Source organism: Peromyscus maniculatus, chromosome 1 (assembly GCF_049852395.1).
Source record: "Peromyscus maniculatus bairdii isolate BWxNUB_F1_BW_parent chromosome 1, HU_Pman_BW_mat_3.1, whole genome shotgun sequence".
NCBI classification, from domain to species: domain Eukaryota; kingdom Metazoa; phylum Chordata; class Mammalia; order Rodentia; family Cricetidae; genus Peromyscus; species Peromyscus maniculatus.
This window is the reverse complement of record NC_134852.1, coordinates 156,041,051-156,056,261: the sequence shown is the minus strand read 5'-3', so window position 1 is coordinate 156,056,261 and position 15,211 is coordinate 156,041,051. Positions and strand designations below refer to the sequence as shown.

Sequence of the window (15,211 nt, the reverse complement as noted above, 5' to 3'; positions counted from 1 at the left end):
TAAGGCTGCTGCAAAGACGGCATGGCAGGCCTCCATGGTGGCTGGAGGCCTCTGCCATGTCTCCATACAGTGTGCACTAAAACACTGGTTTCCCAGTACTAGCCCACACTTCCAGTTCCTCCTTCTTCCCGCCCCAGGTCACCAGTGGCTCCAGCCTGGCCTACTACATCATCTGCGATGGTCTCCAGCCCCTGACCTCTGTCGGCACTGATGGAAGGCTCTTCTGGGCTCTCTGGACCTTGGGAGCCAGCCAGCCTCGACCCTGCTCAGACCTCTACAACCCGTGCACATGACCAGGTGTTACAAGTCCACCTTCAAGGCCAAACCTGCAGACTGGACATCAGCCCACCTCCTCTCGAGCTGCACCCTCTCTATCTGCCTCTCTCCGACTAGACCTGCCTCAGTGGGGCATGCACAGACCACACCTGTCTTAACTGCCTTCCCCACCAGCATTTCATTCACCCAGGCAACACAACCCACAGAGGATGTCAGCCCACCAGCACCCCACTCCCCCAACCTACACCCTCCCTTGCCTGGGCACAGACTCAGCCTTCCACGGCGCCTCCCAATTCTCCAGGTTCTACAGCCACTCTCAGAGATGTCCCAAGTGCCCTGCAAAGCTCTGCTTTGTATGTTTCCCCCAGGGGCTGGCCCATGTGGGGCTCCTCTGATCCATGGCAGCCCAGGGTGGAGAGGTGGTGTCCCTGGACACAAGGTCTACACACAGGACCACAGGGAAGTAACTGCACCGCAGGGCATGCACCTGTGTCCCAAGTTCAAAGACAGGCACAAGAACGTATACTGGAAAGGAAAGCGTAAAAGCGAAAAACATAGATGGGAGAAAAGAGGGCTTGGACTTCCCCCTCCGCCATTCACTGTTCCTCCCAAGTTGTTCAGCAAGAATAACTTGTATCTAGACCAGGCTGGCCTTGAACTCGTGGCTATCCTCATACTGGGGTTACAGTATACAAAACCACACCTACCTACTGTTAGCCTTTGGACTAGAATTCTAAACCAGGGAGAAAAACTTACCGGGGACACACCCTCTAGGTAAACACACTGACTGCCCCACCCCAGAAGCAGGTCTGGCCAGGCACAAAGGAAAGGCCCCTCTGGGATCGTTCCTAACACAAGGTGGCTTCTTGCCCTGTGTCCTCAAACTGGCTCATGGCAAATCTGCATGCAGGTGGCTGCTGTGGCAGGAACCTCCCAGGTGCCAGTCTAGAGAGGCATGCACCATGCCAGAGGCAAAACATCCTGACAGTGTAGGTAGGGCTGGGCTGTGGTATCTGGTGTCAGAGGGAGGACAAAAGTATTTCTGAGAAGTGGGTGTGGAGCCTGGGCTCTTGCCCCTGCCCCAAGTGACAGCGTTGGTGTGGTGACTGCCCTCTCCCACCTGCCAACCTCCTTGCCTGGGAACGTGCAGGTGCCCCCACACTCAGGCCCTACACCATTTATACACCAGCCCCACTGCAGGGGACGGACTCCCAAGGAGGGCTGCAGCAGAGCCCTAAGCCCTTACTGTAATCCGCTCCTGGCACACCAAAATGCAGAACAGGATGCCTGCACTGAAAGCCACCAACCTCACATGTCAGGTCTGGTGTGTATCTGCCCCAAGCCTGTAATTCTGTACCTCCACCTGCATTAGACTCAATGCTTCCAACCTTTACCCACTACTCTTGGTGTGTGCGTGAGTGCATGCGTGCGTGCGTGCCTATGTGTGCCTGCCATAGATGGACCTTGGGTGGGGTGTGTGTGTGCGCGTGTGTGTGTGCGCGCGCGCGCGCGCGTGCACCAGCCATAGATCGACCTCAGGTGTTGTTCCTCAGGGGCCACGCACATTGTTTTCTCTCACTGACCTGGGACTTGTTAATTAGGCCAGGCTGGCTGGTGGCAAACTCCTGTGTCTACCTCTCCAAAGCTGGGATTACAAGCATACACTGCCATGCCTGACCTTTCTCGGGTCATTATGCTTGCAAAGCAAGCATTTTACTGACTGATGCATCTCTTCAAGCCCTCTTGGGTCATTCCTGTACTCACCTTTCATAACACTTAGCTAAATACACCCCTCCATCGGGGCCCAGTTTTGACCAGCTACTGACTTCACATTCCCAAATCATAGTGATGCCTCAAGACACACTCAGTCACTCAACTGTGCGTTCTGGTAGAGGGCTTCCCCTTCCAAGCTGTGTTTAATCATTCCCCAGTAAGCTGAAAGCTTTTCGAAGACACCAGTCTTACCATGCTCTTGATTGAATCCTGAGGACCCTGTGGATTGCATCTCACTTGCCACTGACAAAACTGTCTTCATTTTTAAAGTTTTATTTGTGTGTGTGTGTGTGTGTGTGTGTGTGTGTGTGCGCGCATATGTGGAGGTCAGAGGACAAGTTTGTGGAGCTGCTTTTCTCTACTCCTACGTGTACATGGGATCTGGGGCTGATCTCAGAGGCATGCATAGAAAGCACTCTACCCACTGAGGCATCTTGCTGACTTAAGACTGTCTTCATTTTAATAACGTGGCTTGGGCCAAGCCCCAGTCCTTCGCTACATAAATGGCTCTGTGCTTAGTTGATGGGATGTGCCCACTGGGCTCGCTTTCTCCATAGCCGACCCCTCTCCATCAAAAGCATTTCACCTCTGAGGTCAGCCCGTGAGCCCTAACACTGGCCATGCCACCAAGCTGCCACCCCTGAGCGACAACCAACTTCCCTTCCCAGACCAGGCCCTCTTAGCATCCCCGCTCTCCCTGTAGTTCCCAGCGGCCGGCCGCGGAGCTTAGGCAGGCAGCCAGCTAAGAAAGGAGGGGAAAGTTCAAGAGGCCCAGCACACCGCCAGAAACTGGCACACGCCAGGGAAACGACAATGTGGAAATCGTGTCCATCATATAAATCAAACAGTCAGGCTTGCCCAGGGATGACAGGCTTCCGAGCAACGGAATTATGCAAATAGGTTCTGTGTTCCGGGGAGTATTTCAACACGCTGCGCAGTACACAGATGCGGAGTGAGATAGGCTGGTAGACAGGTAGAGAGGGTAACAGGCAGAGCGGTGACTCAGTAGACCAGCAGAGATGGCAGGCAGGCACGGTGACTCAGTAGACCAGCAGAGACGGCAGGCAGGCGCGCTTCATGTTTTCCATGGCAAGAAAAATGTGGGATACCCATTCGCCTACCTACCTGGCACACACCAAACAATGCCTATTGTGTGTGTGTGCTCATGTATGTGAAGACATGTGTCCAAGTTGGTGTCTATCACTCTCTACCTTATTGTTTGAGACAGGGTCTGTCACTGAACCCGGAGATCCCCAATTTGGACCGGCTGGCTGGGCAGTGGGTCCCCGGGATCTTCCTGTCTCTGCCTCCCCAGTGTTCGGATTACAGATGTGCACCACTGCTCCTGGCTTTTTAGGTGGCTGCTGGGGATCCAGACTCAGGTCCTCAGGCTTGCACAGCAAGTGCTTTACTGACTGAGCCGTCTCCTCGGCCCCTGCCTTTTTCTTCTTTTTTTTTTTTTTTGACAGGGCCTGTGTAGCCCTGCCTGGCCTAGAATTCACAAAGATCAACTTTCCTCTGCCTACCAAGTAGGATCAAAGGCATGGGCCATCCCAGTAGGCCCCCTGACATCATTTTCTTACTAATTTGTTTTACCTCTACCCACTCATTAAATTCTCACTACAACTCTAAGAAATGAACCCATGACTGTCCCCATTCACTACCGAGGAAAACAAGACAGACATCTGAAGCTTGCTTAAGGTCACAGCCAGCCAACAGCGGAGCAGGAATCAAGTCTAGGCCCAGATCCAACGGGCATGTCCTTACTTACCAAAGTGCAGTGGTGGCCGTGACAGCAGAGGCCAGCTTAAGATTCCTGCAGTTGCAACACACGTTGGCTTAGGTCACTGCTGTACCCAAAATAATAGGTGGCAGCCAGCAGGGAAATTCAACTATTACAAATGGCCCAGGGCTAACTTTATCAGTGTGGCCTAGCTGCCCGCCAGAATTGCATAATTCACGGTGCACAAGAGCAAGCTCTGCCTCCAGCTCTAATCCCTCACCAGCTGTCCATCTCGCCTAGCAGTAAACAACTGCTGGAAATCCTTAGAGAAAGCATCACCCACAGGAAGAGGCAGCTTAGCGGGATTCCAGGTAGGGGATCTAGGAACATGGCAAGCATCCCTCACCAGGCTGATGAGCGCTGGGCCCTGCCTCTGGACAGACCCCAAAGATGCTGCCAGTGGGGTCTCTTATCACCTGTAACTCCTAGGAATGCTTTGCTCTCCTAAACAGAAGTGGCTCCAACTTGGAGAGGCTGAGCTTGGTGGTGGCGCATGCCTTTAACCCCAGCACTCGCGAGGCAGTGGCAGGCAGATCTCTGTGAGTTTGAGGCCAGCCTGGTCTACAGAGCGAGTTCCAGGCCAGCCACAGCTACACAGAGAAATTCTGTCTAAAAAAGGTTGGAGAAAAATTGAAGACCACACTGGCTGCGGGCCTCTGGACTACATGCACATGTCAAATGCACGCACATCAAAAATAAAAAAGAGATTTACAAACCTCAGTATGACTGATGTGTCCAGCGGAAGTGACTTAGAACGGGACATGCGTACCTTGTGCTTTTGGTGGGTTTGGGGTACAAAGGGACATCTTAGCACATTTCAGTTGTTGTAACAGGACAGCCGAGGGTGGGGCACTTTATAAAGAGATTTACATGTCTCACAGTTCCAGAGGCTGGGGAGTTCAGGGTCACTCCCTCCTGGTGAGGGCTTTATGCTATGTCCTTTGACAGGAGAAGCCATTGGACTGGTGGGAGCCTGGACAAGAGTGGAAGTGAGCATGTGGAGAGGAGAAGGCGGGGCCCCAGGCACTGACTTAGTGCGCCTTATGAGAACGGATTCGATCTCCAGACCAAGACACTAACCTCTGTCCCCTTCAAAGACTCCACCTTGGAAATTCTGTCACTTTGGCTACCAGATTTCAACAGCTTTTTTCACTTGGGGCACGTGTGGTCGTAGATTAAGCGGAGCAAGGAGCCTTCACTGTAAAAAGCTGTACCTCGAATTCATGGCTGAGCATTCCCTAGCCTTATATAAGTCGGCCACAGGTGACTTCCCACAGTAAGGCACATCACCATACGACACCCGCATTGATGGGCTAGACAAAACAGTTCAGGTCAGGGTAGAAAATGAATGTAGGTTTATGGCCGTGCCATCTGCTCTCAAAGTGGAAGCGGTGTCGGGTCTGCTTAGCATTTCGATGGTAAGAAGTAAATTTTCAGTCATCATTCAACCTACACCCTCAGAAATAACACAACTCCCACCTGTCGCACTCTGTAAAAATTCAAGCTGGACATGATGGTGAACACTTCTAACTCTGGCACTTGGGAGGCGAAAGCAAGAGGATCATAAAGTCAAAGGCATCCTTGGCTACACGGCCAGCCTAGGCTACCCGAGACCCTATCCCAATAAAAAAGTAAATAAATAAAAACTGAATGTGGTGGTGCTCACCTGTAATCCCAGGAGGCAGAGGCAGGAGGATCTCTGTACATTTGGGACCAGCCTGGTCTCTATCTCCAGTTCCAGGCCAGCCAGAGCTACATAGTGAGTCCTGTCTCAAAAAGAAAAGCAATGTAAAAGTAAAGGAAACTCAAATTTAGGCTTTATACTGCACCATGTCATTAAGAATTGGTAATCAGAGAAATGTGACTTTGGCAAAATGGATTTAGGGAAAGCCACCAAAGGATACTCTTTTATAAAGAAAATAACCAGAGCTGGGGATATGGTTCAGCTGACAGAGTGCTTGCCGAGCCTGCCAGAAGTCCTGGTGATTGCACATCTCCAGCACCACTAAAGCAAGGTTGGTGGGACACCCCTGAAATCCCAGCACTCAAGAGGTGGTGGCAGAATGACCAGAAGTTCAAGACTGCCTTCAGCTACACAGTGAGTTTGAGGACAGCATGCATATACAAGACTCTCTCTCAAAAAATACAAAACAAGGCCGGGCAGTGGTGGCGCACGCCTTTAATCCCAGCACTTGGGAGGCAGAGGCAGGCAGATCTCTGTGAGTTCGAGGCCAGCCTGGGCTACCAAATGAGTTCCAAGAAAAAGGCGCAAAGCTACACAAGAGAAACCCTGTCTCGAAAAACCAAAAAAAAAAAAACCCAAAAACAAAACAAGGGCTGGAGAGATGGCTCAGTGGTTAAGAGCACTGGCTGCTCTTCCAGAGGTCCCGAGTTCAATTTCCAGCAACCACATGGTGGCTCACAACCATCTGTAATGAGATCTGGCATGCAGCCAGAACACTGTATACATAGTGAATAAATAAATCTTTAAAAAAAAATACAAAACAGCAATAAAAATAATAAAGGAGACCAATGAGGTGGTTCAACAGAAGAAGCCTCTTGCTGCCAAGCCAGACAACATGAGTTCAGTCCTCAAGAGACCCACACAGGACAGGGAGAAAACCAATTCCCACAAACTGTCCTCTGACCTCCTCACAGGTGGCACAGAAGTGTGTATGTGTGTGTATGTGTGTGTGTGTGTGTGTGTGTGTGTGCACACCTGCTCCACCACAAAAAATACATGTAAAATTTGTTCAACAACAAGGGACACATATGTTGACAAGGCTAACAGTACAGCCCATCCATTCTGAAACACAGCACCTGGATCCAACATGGCCAGAACAGAATGCCAGCCTGAGCTGTGACTGCAGGAAGGGGCACGCATCTATCAGCTCAAGAAGTTCAAACTTCTCCTCATGCCAAGACACTGTTCCCACAAATGTCCCATAACCTCTGGTGCTGCCCTGCTCATCCTGTGCACGTTTGTCCCCTCAGCAACCTGACATCTGCAATACGAGCAACGCAGAACACAGTGACAACCTGAAAACCTGTCCAGCCGCAATCCTGACATCTGGAAACTCTACCTACAAATGTCCCGATTTACAGGGGCAGGGGTCACACGCCACAGACCCCCTCCAGGTTAAAAAAAATGCTGTTGAATGGGTCTGGAGACATGGCTTAGGGGTTAAGAATGTGTGCTGATCTCAGAAGACTGGAGTTCAGTTTCCAGCACCCACGTGGGGTAGCTCACACACCTCAAACTCCAGCTCTAGTGTCTTCAACCTTCTCTTCTAGACTCAGAGGTCACTGCACTCAAGTGGTTCACACACACACACACACACACACACACACACACACACACACACACACAACTTTTTTAAAGACAAGTTCTCACGATGTAGCCCTGGTTGGCCTGGAACTAACTGTATATACCAAGTTGGCTTCAAACTCACAGAGAACTGCCTTCCTTTGCCTATAGAGAGTCCTGGGATTATAGCATGGGTCACCATCTCCAGAAAATAAGTCTCAAAAAAAAAAAAAGTGTTAGATGAAAACAGGGCTCCCACCAACTCTCCATGCTCTCAGACGTGTCTTGTCTCACTTTCTACTGAGTGCCTCTCCTCCTAACTCTTGTGCTTAAGCCTCTACTTAGATACCTTTCCTGACTCCACCTCTGCTTCATTAAGAATGGTGGGGTTGTAGCTAAAGAAGCTTGTCAAGTGTATATGTTGCCCTAAGAGACCCTGGGGACAGGTTTCTGGTGGATATTCATGCCGCTGATGTCCCCAACCTCAGCTCCAGATAGGTATGGGATGCCTTTGAGAAGTCCCCAGGCACAGCGGCCAGGGTTCACATTGACTAGGTCAGCATGCCCATGCTCATCAAGCTTCAGAGTAAGGGAGGTGTGAATGAGGCCCTTCTAGGGGCTGGGTTCCCTGGACGCCAGAGGATCCGCATCTCAAAGGCGCAGGGCTTCAAGTTTAAGGAAGATGGATTTGAAGACATGGAAGCTGAGACTGATTCATCCCTGATGACTCGGGGTACAAATTGTGGTCCCCTGGACCTGCACTCCTGAGGGCTTCCCCTGTGCTGAATCCCACACCCCACCAAACAACCTTGCAGCCAGTCTCAAAATAAATAATTAAATAAATAAAAATGGAAGGAAAAATAAAACATGTTGACTCAATCCAATCTACTGAATGTTGTACCTTAGCAATATAATGTCCTGTGAAGGGCCTGGGGTCACACTGAAATCACCAGAGTCACAGAGAAGATGGCATTTCACTCCATCAGCCCCAGGGAAAGATCCAAAGTTAACCTCCTACATTCACATTCTATGGGACGTATAGTGTTTTCACTTATCAGGGACAAGGCTGACGGAGGCTCAGAGTGTATGCTGCTCTTCAGAGGATGGAGCTTGGCTTCCAGCTCCCATGTCAGGCGGCTTACAACCACCTGTCTCCTGCCCCAGGGCAGCTGATGTCTCCAGAGGCACCTGCACTCATGTGCACATATGCAGACACACACACACACACACACACACACACACACACACACACACACACAAGTTTAAAAAGTTAAAAAACAAAAACACGTGTGGTGGCACACTTCAATCCCAGCACTGGGGAAGCAGAGGCAGGTAGATCTCTGTGAGTTCAAGACCAGCCTGGTCTACACAGCGAATTCCAGGCCAGCTAGAATTACAAAGTGTGACCCTGTCTCAAAAACAAAATAGAATAAACCTTTTTTTTTCTTTTTTAAGCATCACGAAGTTCAAGATTGTGCATAGGTCACACTCACAGAAGACAAGGCCAGCCTCAGACTTAGAGATCTGCCTGCCTCTGCCGCCTGAGTGCTGAGACTGAGTTCTAACCCCTTAGTGGAGTCTCATGGGAGTCGGGGCACACAGGAGGGCAGGCATCAGAGCTGCTACAGAGGAAGAAATGAACACCCAGGCATGCTCACATCTGGTCACAGGCAGTCTCAGTCTGCATGAATGGGGGTGGGGGTCACCACTAAGAGCCCTGCTCTGTGACACGGGTACTTGGGCCTAGCTCAGAAAGTGGCTTCAACACAGATGTGGGTTCACTTCCAGCTCTCTGTCACTGGCCAACATCACTCGTATACACTGTTCATCCGCACAAAGCACTACACTCTGCCATTCCAGCAGGAGCCTGTGCTCAAGAAAGTGGGTGTCCGTCCTTGCTCTTCCTCCACACCCCACCTACGTAAACGCCTCAATGTCAGCACGGGGTACTTAGCCTCTCTTCTGACTAACCTGGACAGTTCATTCATTTCTTCTCAGAATGCCTTCACTGACCCACAGGACACGATGAATGGGCTGTGCTCAACAAATCTCCCGGGCTAGACCTTCCTCAGCCACGGCAGCTGCTGGGAAGCTAAGGATGAATCCATTTCATAAAGGGCTGAGGTCGAGGCAAGAGGATCAGAAGTTCCAGGTCAGCCAGTTAGCAAGGTCTACACAGTGAGTTTCAGGCTAGCCAGGAGTACATAGTGAGACTCTTGTTTCAAGGTGGGTAGAGGTGTAAGGAGTCACTCACTGTTCCTTGCATATGAATGTCCCTTCAGGGCATCATAACAAGGCATGCTGAGTTCTCTATTTATGGCTTAACCCAAAGCCAAGGGAACCCCAAAGGAAGCCATCTAGGTGGGTGTGGATGAGGTCACTGCAGCTAGTGGCCGGGATGGGGGTAGGATGCTGGTATCAGGTACAGAGCATGGTGGAAGAGGCACTGAGGCAGGGGCCCAACCACTTCCTCTGGTCTCTGCCTCCCAGGCATGAACTTCTGGGGTACAACCAGTGAAACTCCCAAAGGACCCCCACCCTCTTAATTTAATATCAGTAGGCTGGATCAGTCCAGTGGAGAAAGGGTGCCCCAACCTCTGTCCTTCCTTCAGCAAGAACACGCACGCCTGCACAGGGTCAGGGAGACCGAGAGGAAGCTGAATTCTGGAGGGACTTAAGGAACAGAAGTAACAGACTCAGCTCCGACCACACTTGGACAAGGGGACAGAGTCCAGATGACCCTGCATTCCTAAGTGCCACAAGCCACCAACACCAGTGCATAACACAGCATTTTTTATTTCCTTGTTTTGTTATGTAGTCCAGGCTAGCCCCAAACTGGGTATGTCACTGAGGCTGATCTTGAACTCCTAAATTTCTGTCTCCATCTCCCAAGAGCTGGGATTATAGGCATAGACAGCTAAGCCTGGCTTTGCTGTTTTGGGTTTGTTTTGTTTAATTTTTGAGAGAAGGTCCTGCTATATAGCCCTGGAATTCATGGCAATCTTCCTGCCTTAGCACACCACCACCCCCAAACCCCACTGGGAGTAAAGATGTTTTCAACCATATCAAACTTCCCTCTTATCTAAATGGGTCTGTGTGCAACATGGGTTGGCACTCCTCAGAGGTAAGGTCAGCAGCCACTGTGTTTCCCAACCTTCCAAGCGGCAGTTACCCAGGTGTTGGGCCCCTCCACGGGCAGCGTGCCCTCTGTTATTAACTTCGGAAAAACATTCCTGAAGGTCAGAACAACTCGCACAAAAAGGGCAAAGGTGGGCATTTCTCGGAACCTGGCTGCCACGTTACCTAAACAGGGCAAAGCTGGCCTTAGCCCAGCGCCTACGGGGACCCAATGTCCGCCTCAGTATTTGCATGGGGTTCAAGGTGAAGGGTACAAAAGGTAACAGATATTTGAAATCAACAAGCAGAACTTACTCCTTGTGTCAGGTAAAACCAAACAACCCAAACTATGCATAGCCTAGGTTTGGTTTAGAAGCAAGTTCTTGTGTATCCCGCTCAGGAATCCGACGTCCTGCTAGTGCAGCTGGCCTTAAACCCTGCTCCCCTTTACCCACCTCCCAAACACCATCACAGTCCTGAAGAAACTGCTCACAGGTGTGGCCTCTGCACCAGCTACCAAGCAGGAAAGCCATCACATGGCACCCCCCATTTTCGCCTTTTCAGCTTTGCACAGTACGATGGTATTGCTTTTTACTTAAACAAAAATGTGTATCACGTTTATTTATGGTAGTGCAACAAACACACACTATACACTATAGCACGTGGGCGGAAGTCGGGATAATTTTCACTCTGTGAGTTCAGGGATTGAATCCCTCTCAGGTCGTCAGGTTTGGCAGCAGGCTTATTTTCCTAACAACAAAAGTTCTTGCAATAAAAGCTCAAATTGGCATTAATTCAAGTGTGCAGTAATCCCTTTTTTCAGCCTGCTAGGCGAGCCTCTGGCTTAGCAATCCCGGCCCCCCCTCCCCGCCCCATTTCTTTCCTTCTTTCTGGGGATGGATCTTTGCATATTCCCAAGCCGTCCCTCAACTCCCGGATTCAAGCGATCCTCCCTCCTCAGGGGACTGGACATCTGCTAAACACACTTTTAAAAGAGATTCACCTTGGACTACCATTTATTCTAACGTAATTCAAGTGCAGGCTTCCACCAGCCATAAAACTCTGGCCTAGCCGTAAATATCTATGCAGGGTGACTAAACATATTTTCCGACAAAACAAAACCTGCAAACGGTCAAAGTACAGGAGCGTCCCGGGCCGCTAGGCGCCTGGAGACCAAGACTGCAAGTTCAAGGCGCTCGAGAAGGGAAGGGCACTAGCAACCGCGGCTTCCCGCCCCGCCCCTTCCCCCACCGCGGCGGGGGTCACGTGGCGGCTGAGAAAAGTAGGGGAAAGGTTACGGGAGCCCCGCCCCCGTGCTGGCGCGTCCGGGGCGCTCGGATCCTGTTCCACCGGCCGAGCCCACGCAGGCCTTCCGGAGCTAGCCGGCGCGCGTCGCCGCTGCCATCCCAGAGCGCCGCCCCGGGCCACCGACCGCTTTGTCCGACAACAGATGTCGCTTGCAACAAAACAGCCTGCGGACTCTCTGCCTCAAAGGGTTTCACCGAGAATCCCAAGCCAAAAAAAAAAAAAAAAAAAAAAAAAAGTAAAAATTACAGCGCTTTTATGAATGGGCAAAATGGGCAAGAGGAATCAGGATTGGGTAAACTCCGGCCAGCGCCCCCAAATCCCGGGAGAACCAGGCCTGCCCGTTCGGTGACCACTGGGTCCCGGCCAAGCGCAGCGGCGGGAGGGAGGCGTTTCTCTCCCTCATCTGCAGTCAGGTGGCTTTCTAGCTCAAACTCGAAAGGGTTTTGTCTTGTGCAAGAAGCCGCTTCGGCCAATTTTGATACAAAACCTGACCCGGGGTCGATTCCAGAAACGGTTAAGACGGAGTTCAAAGCCGGGAGTGGTAGTACACGCCTGAAATCACAGCACTTGGGGGTGGGGTGGGGGGGAAGGCAGGAAGGAGATCAAGGGGTTCGAGGCCAGCCTGTGCTACATGAGACCCAATCTCAAAAAAAAAAAAAAAAGTAATAGATAAAAGAGAAAAATCAAGTGTAAGGTTAATCTAACGAGGCGACATAGTTAAGATAACAGTAATTTACATGACAAAAGAGCTTTGGTGCTGCCGCAGAGACAGTCCAGCGAGACACTGACTGCGGATGGTGCAGTCCTGCCTACTGCCCTGCACGGTCCCCGCACCGAAGTCCTCAGGTTTATGTCCTCACTTAGCCCAGAGTCGACTGACTAGAGACGGGGTGGGGGAAATGTATGCTTGCTGGCACAAATAAAAGGCCAAAGCTGTATTTTACTCATTTGGCTTGTGGTTTTGACAGAGATAAACATGCTTGAATATCAGGAATGACCAGAAACCAGACGCCTGTGCGAGGAAATGCTGTAACTAAATACGCGTTCCCAAAGGCTTCTAAACTCACTTTCGTTTTATTTACGAACTTTCAAAGTTAGCAGTTTCCGACTAAAATTTGTTCTTGGAACTGCTGTTTGAATGCACGGGACGGAAAGGAGCTGAGAGTCCGCCGGAGTTGAGAGTACTGATCTTGATCTATGTCTAGCCTGGTTCACCCTAGGAACTTTTTAACTCCTTTAAAAAAGTGAGCATTCATCTGTTTTCTGTGGCGTTAACGAAAGCCAGGCCCGGATTCACAATATGAAGATGAAGAAAAACCGGCTGTTAGAACACAGCCAAGCGGATCTCGGGGCTGCCCAGACCGCGCCGTCGGGCTGTCCCTGGCCAAGTTCGCCCAGGCCGGGTCACGTGACACCCCCACCCTCCCGGGCTCCAGTCCCTGCGCGACCTTGGGCAGTCTCTGGACACCCACCTGCCCTTGAACCCCGCACAAAACAGAGAGTGAGGGGTGCTCAACCCTTGAGTCTCTGCGCCAAGGGCGTGTCCCGACGGCTGCACTGCAGGGACCCGCACGGGGAGGGGGCGCCGGCCACCTGCCAAGTCCCGAGGCCGAGCATCCTTCCTGCTGCCGCGCCCGACCCTCGCGGACCCCCGGGCCCAATCCACCTGCAGAGTGACGAGTGGGATGGGGCTGGAAAAGGGCTCGGCGTTTACACTGGCCCCCAAGCCACCCGCAGAGTGGGGAGTGGGATGGGGCGGGAAAAGGAGTTGACGTCCCTACTGACAGGGTACCAAGGAGTCGTGCCTAATCCTGAGCATTCGTCATGGTGCACTGAGGACCCCAAACCCACGCGCAGAGAGACTCCACCGTGGGGAGGGACACCAGGGGCCGAGGCCCCACGCGTCCCTGGCGAAGGCATCTTGCCCAGTCCGGGGATCAAGCATCCTTCCTCCCACCCGGGGATCCCCAGACCGGTCACTTTGCGGGGGAGGGAGTGCCCTCAGCCTCTCCAACGCGCAGCTCCCGCGAACCCTGTGGGCACAGTCTGTGTCCCCCTCCGCGCTCCCATAGGTGACACCCGCGCGCCCGGCCCAGGGCGGTGCCGCAGCGCTACCCAAGCGCTGCCTTACCGAGTCTGAGGACGCCGGCGGCGGAATGAGCGAGCCGAGTCCGAGTCGGGGCGGGCGAGGCCAAGCGTACGGACGCGCGCCGCGGGTGATTGGCTGAGCTGGGCCCGGCTGCAGCGCGGGCGGGACGGGGCGGGGCCTGGACGGGGCGGGGCTAAGGGGAGGAGTCCCGTGAGGAAACTGAGGCTAGCACCGGAGCTTGCCAACAGCCGTCCTAGTACAACATTCCTCACCTCGCAAGCCTGTTTCTTCTTCTGCAAAAGGGACTAACTCATTAGGTAGGGTTATGCCCACAAAAACTCTTTACATCATGCCTGGCTTACACTCGCACAGGCATATAAACTTCTCTGCACCCCTGCTGTTTATGCTCCGGACTGGTTGTTGTTTTTTTTTTTTTTTTTAAAACCCACCCACCAACTAACCAACCAAACAAAACAAGACAGGAGCTAGGCGGAAAAAGGAATGGAATGGCTTCCCTAACATCACCGAGTGAAGAAGCCCAAGTCCCAAGCCTGAGTGACATATGTTTGTTATCCTAGGGCAGGTTGGCTCCAGAGGCCAACACACTCGTAGGCTCCCTGGTATAAAATCATCTAGGTTTAAAAAAAAAAAAGTCTCATTTGCATGACAATTGGGGTCTGGGAGTGTAGCTCATGGTGTGGTGCATGCCTGTCCTGTGTAAGATCATCGATTTTCAGCACCAAAAAGCAATAGAATAGAATTACTCTTTGGACGCCTAGAACTAGTAGGTGCCGGGAGAGAAGAGATTGGAACCTGGTGCAGAGCGGCCCTCTGCAGAGGGACCGCCTGGCAGCACTCAGGGGAAGAAGGTAGCAGGTGCTCCGCGGGTGCCGTACGAAGAAGCCGGGCCAGACCAGGCAGGGCGCTCTCCCCGCCAGGTGGGGCGCCCTCCCAGGCTGCGGATCCAGGCCCTGCTTAGAGCAACCGCTCCATAAAGGCACTGAAGAAGGAAGATTGAAGTCAAGCACGCCGGGTCATGGAAGAGCCTTGTTTGCCTCCATCTTTCCCTGTGGTGCTACGGAAGGGTTCAGAAGAGAAAATGAAAGTTCCCCTTTGATCCCGCCCCCGACTATGGTTAACCGTTGCTGTGTCTCACCGCGCCCCCAACTCCCTATTGTTTTAAAAGCCCAGGCGATTGCTGCGTGTAACTTTGCCCGTTTTACTTAGTTTATGTGAAGTGACTCGGAGATAATTGGGGTCTTTCACTTGGCCGCACAGTTCTGCTGTGAGTTAACTAAACCGGCCTCCAAAGGACATTTAGGGACATCCACACGCACATGCCATGGGCCTTCTTAAGCATCCTTCTCTGAGCACCTGTTTCTGGGCGTGGAAGCATATGACAAGTGTGACATGTGGGTGGCACCAACCGAGGTGCTATCTGGAAACACTTTCTTCCGTCCACCCGGCCGAAAGTGGTGAAGGGGGAAGAACTTCTTAATTTCATTGGCATTATTATTATCATTATTGTTGTTGTTGTTATTATTGTTGTTATTGAGGC

General features: G+C 51.9%; 1 protein-coding gene across 2 annotated transcripts in view; it reads right to left on the bottom strand.

Moving 5' to 3' along the window:
• The window catches only part of Cpt1a (carnitine palmitoyltransferase 1A), a 63,082-nt gene extending 48,358 nt beyond the window's left edge, over positions 1-14,724 (bottom strand). The window contains exon 1 of one of the 2 annotated variants that reach the window (XM_006980493.4): positions 13,696-14,724. The gene's annotated coding sequence lies outside the window, so the exon portion shown is untranslated. Of the gene's footprint in view, positions 1-13,036 lie in introns of both variants that reach the window. The other variant, XM_076556335.1, reaches the window with a different exon arrangement.
• Between the last annotated feature and the right edge of the window lie 487 nt (positions 14,725-15,211).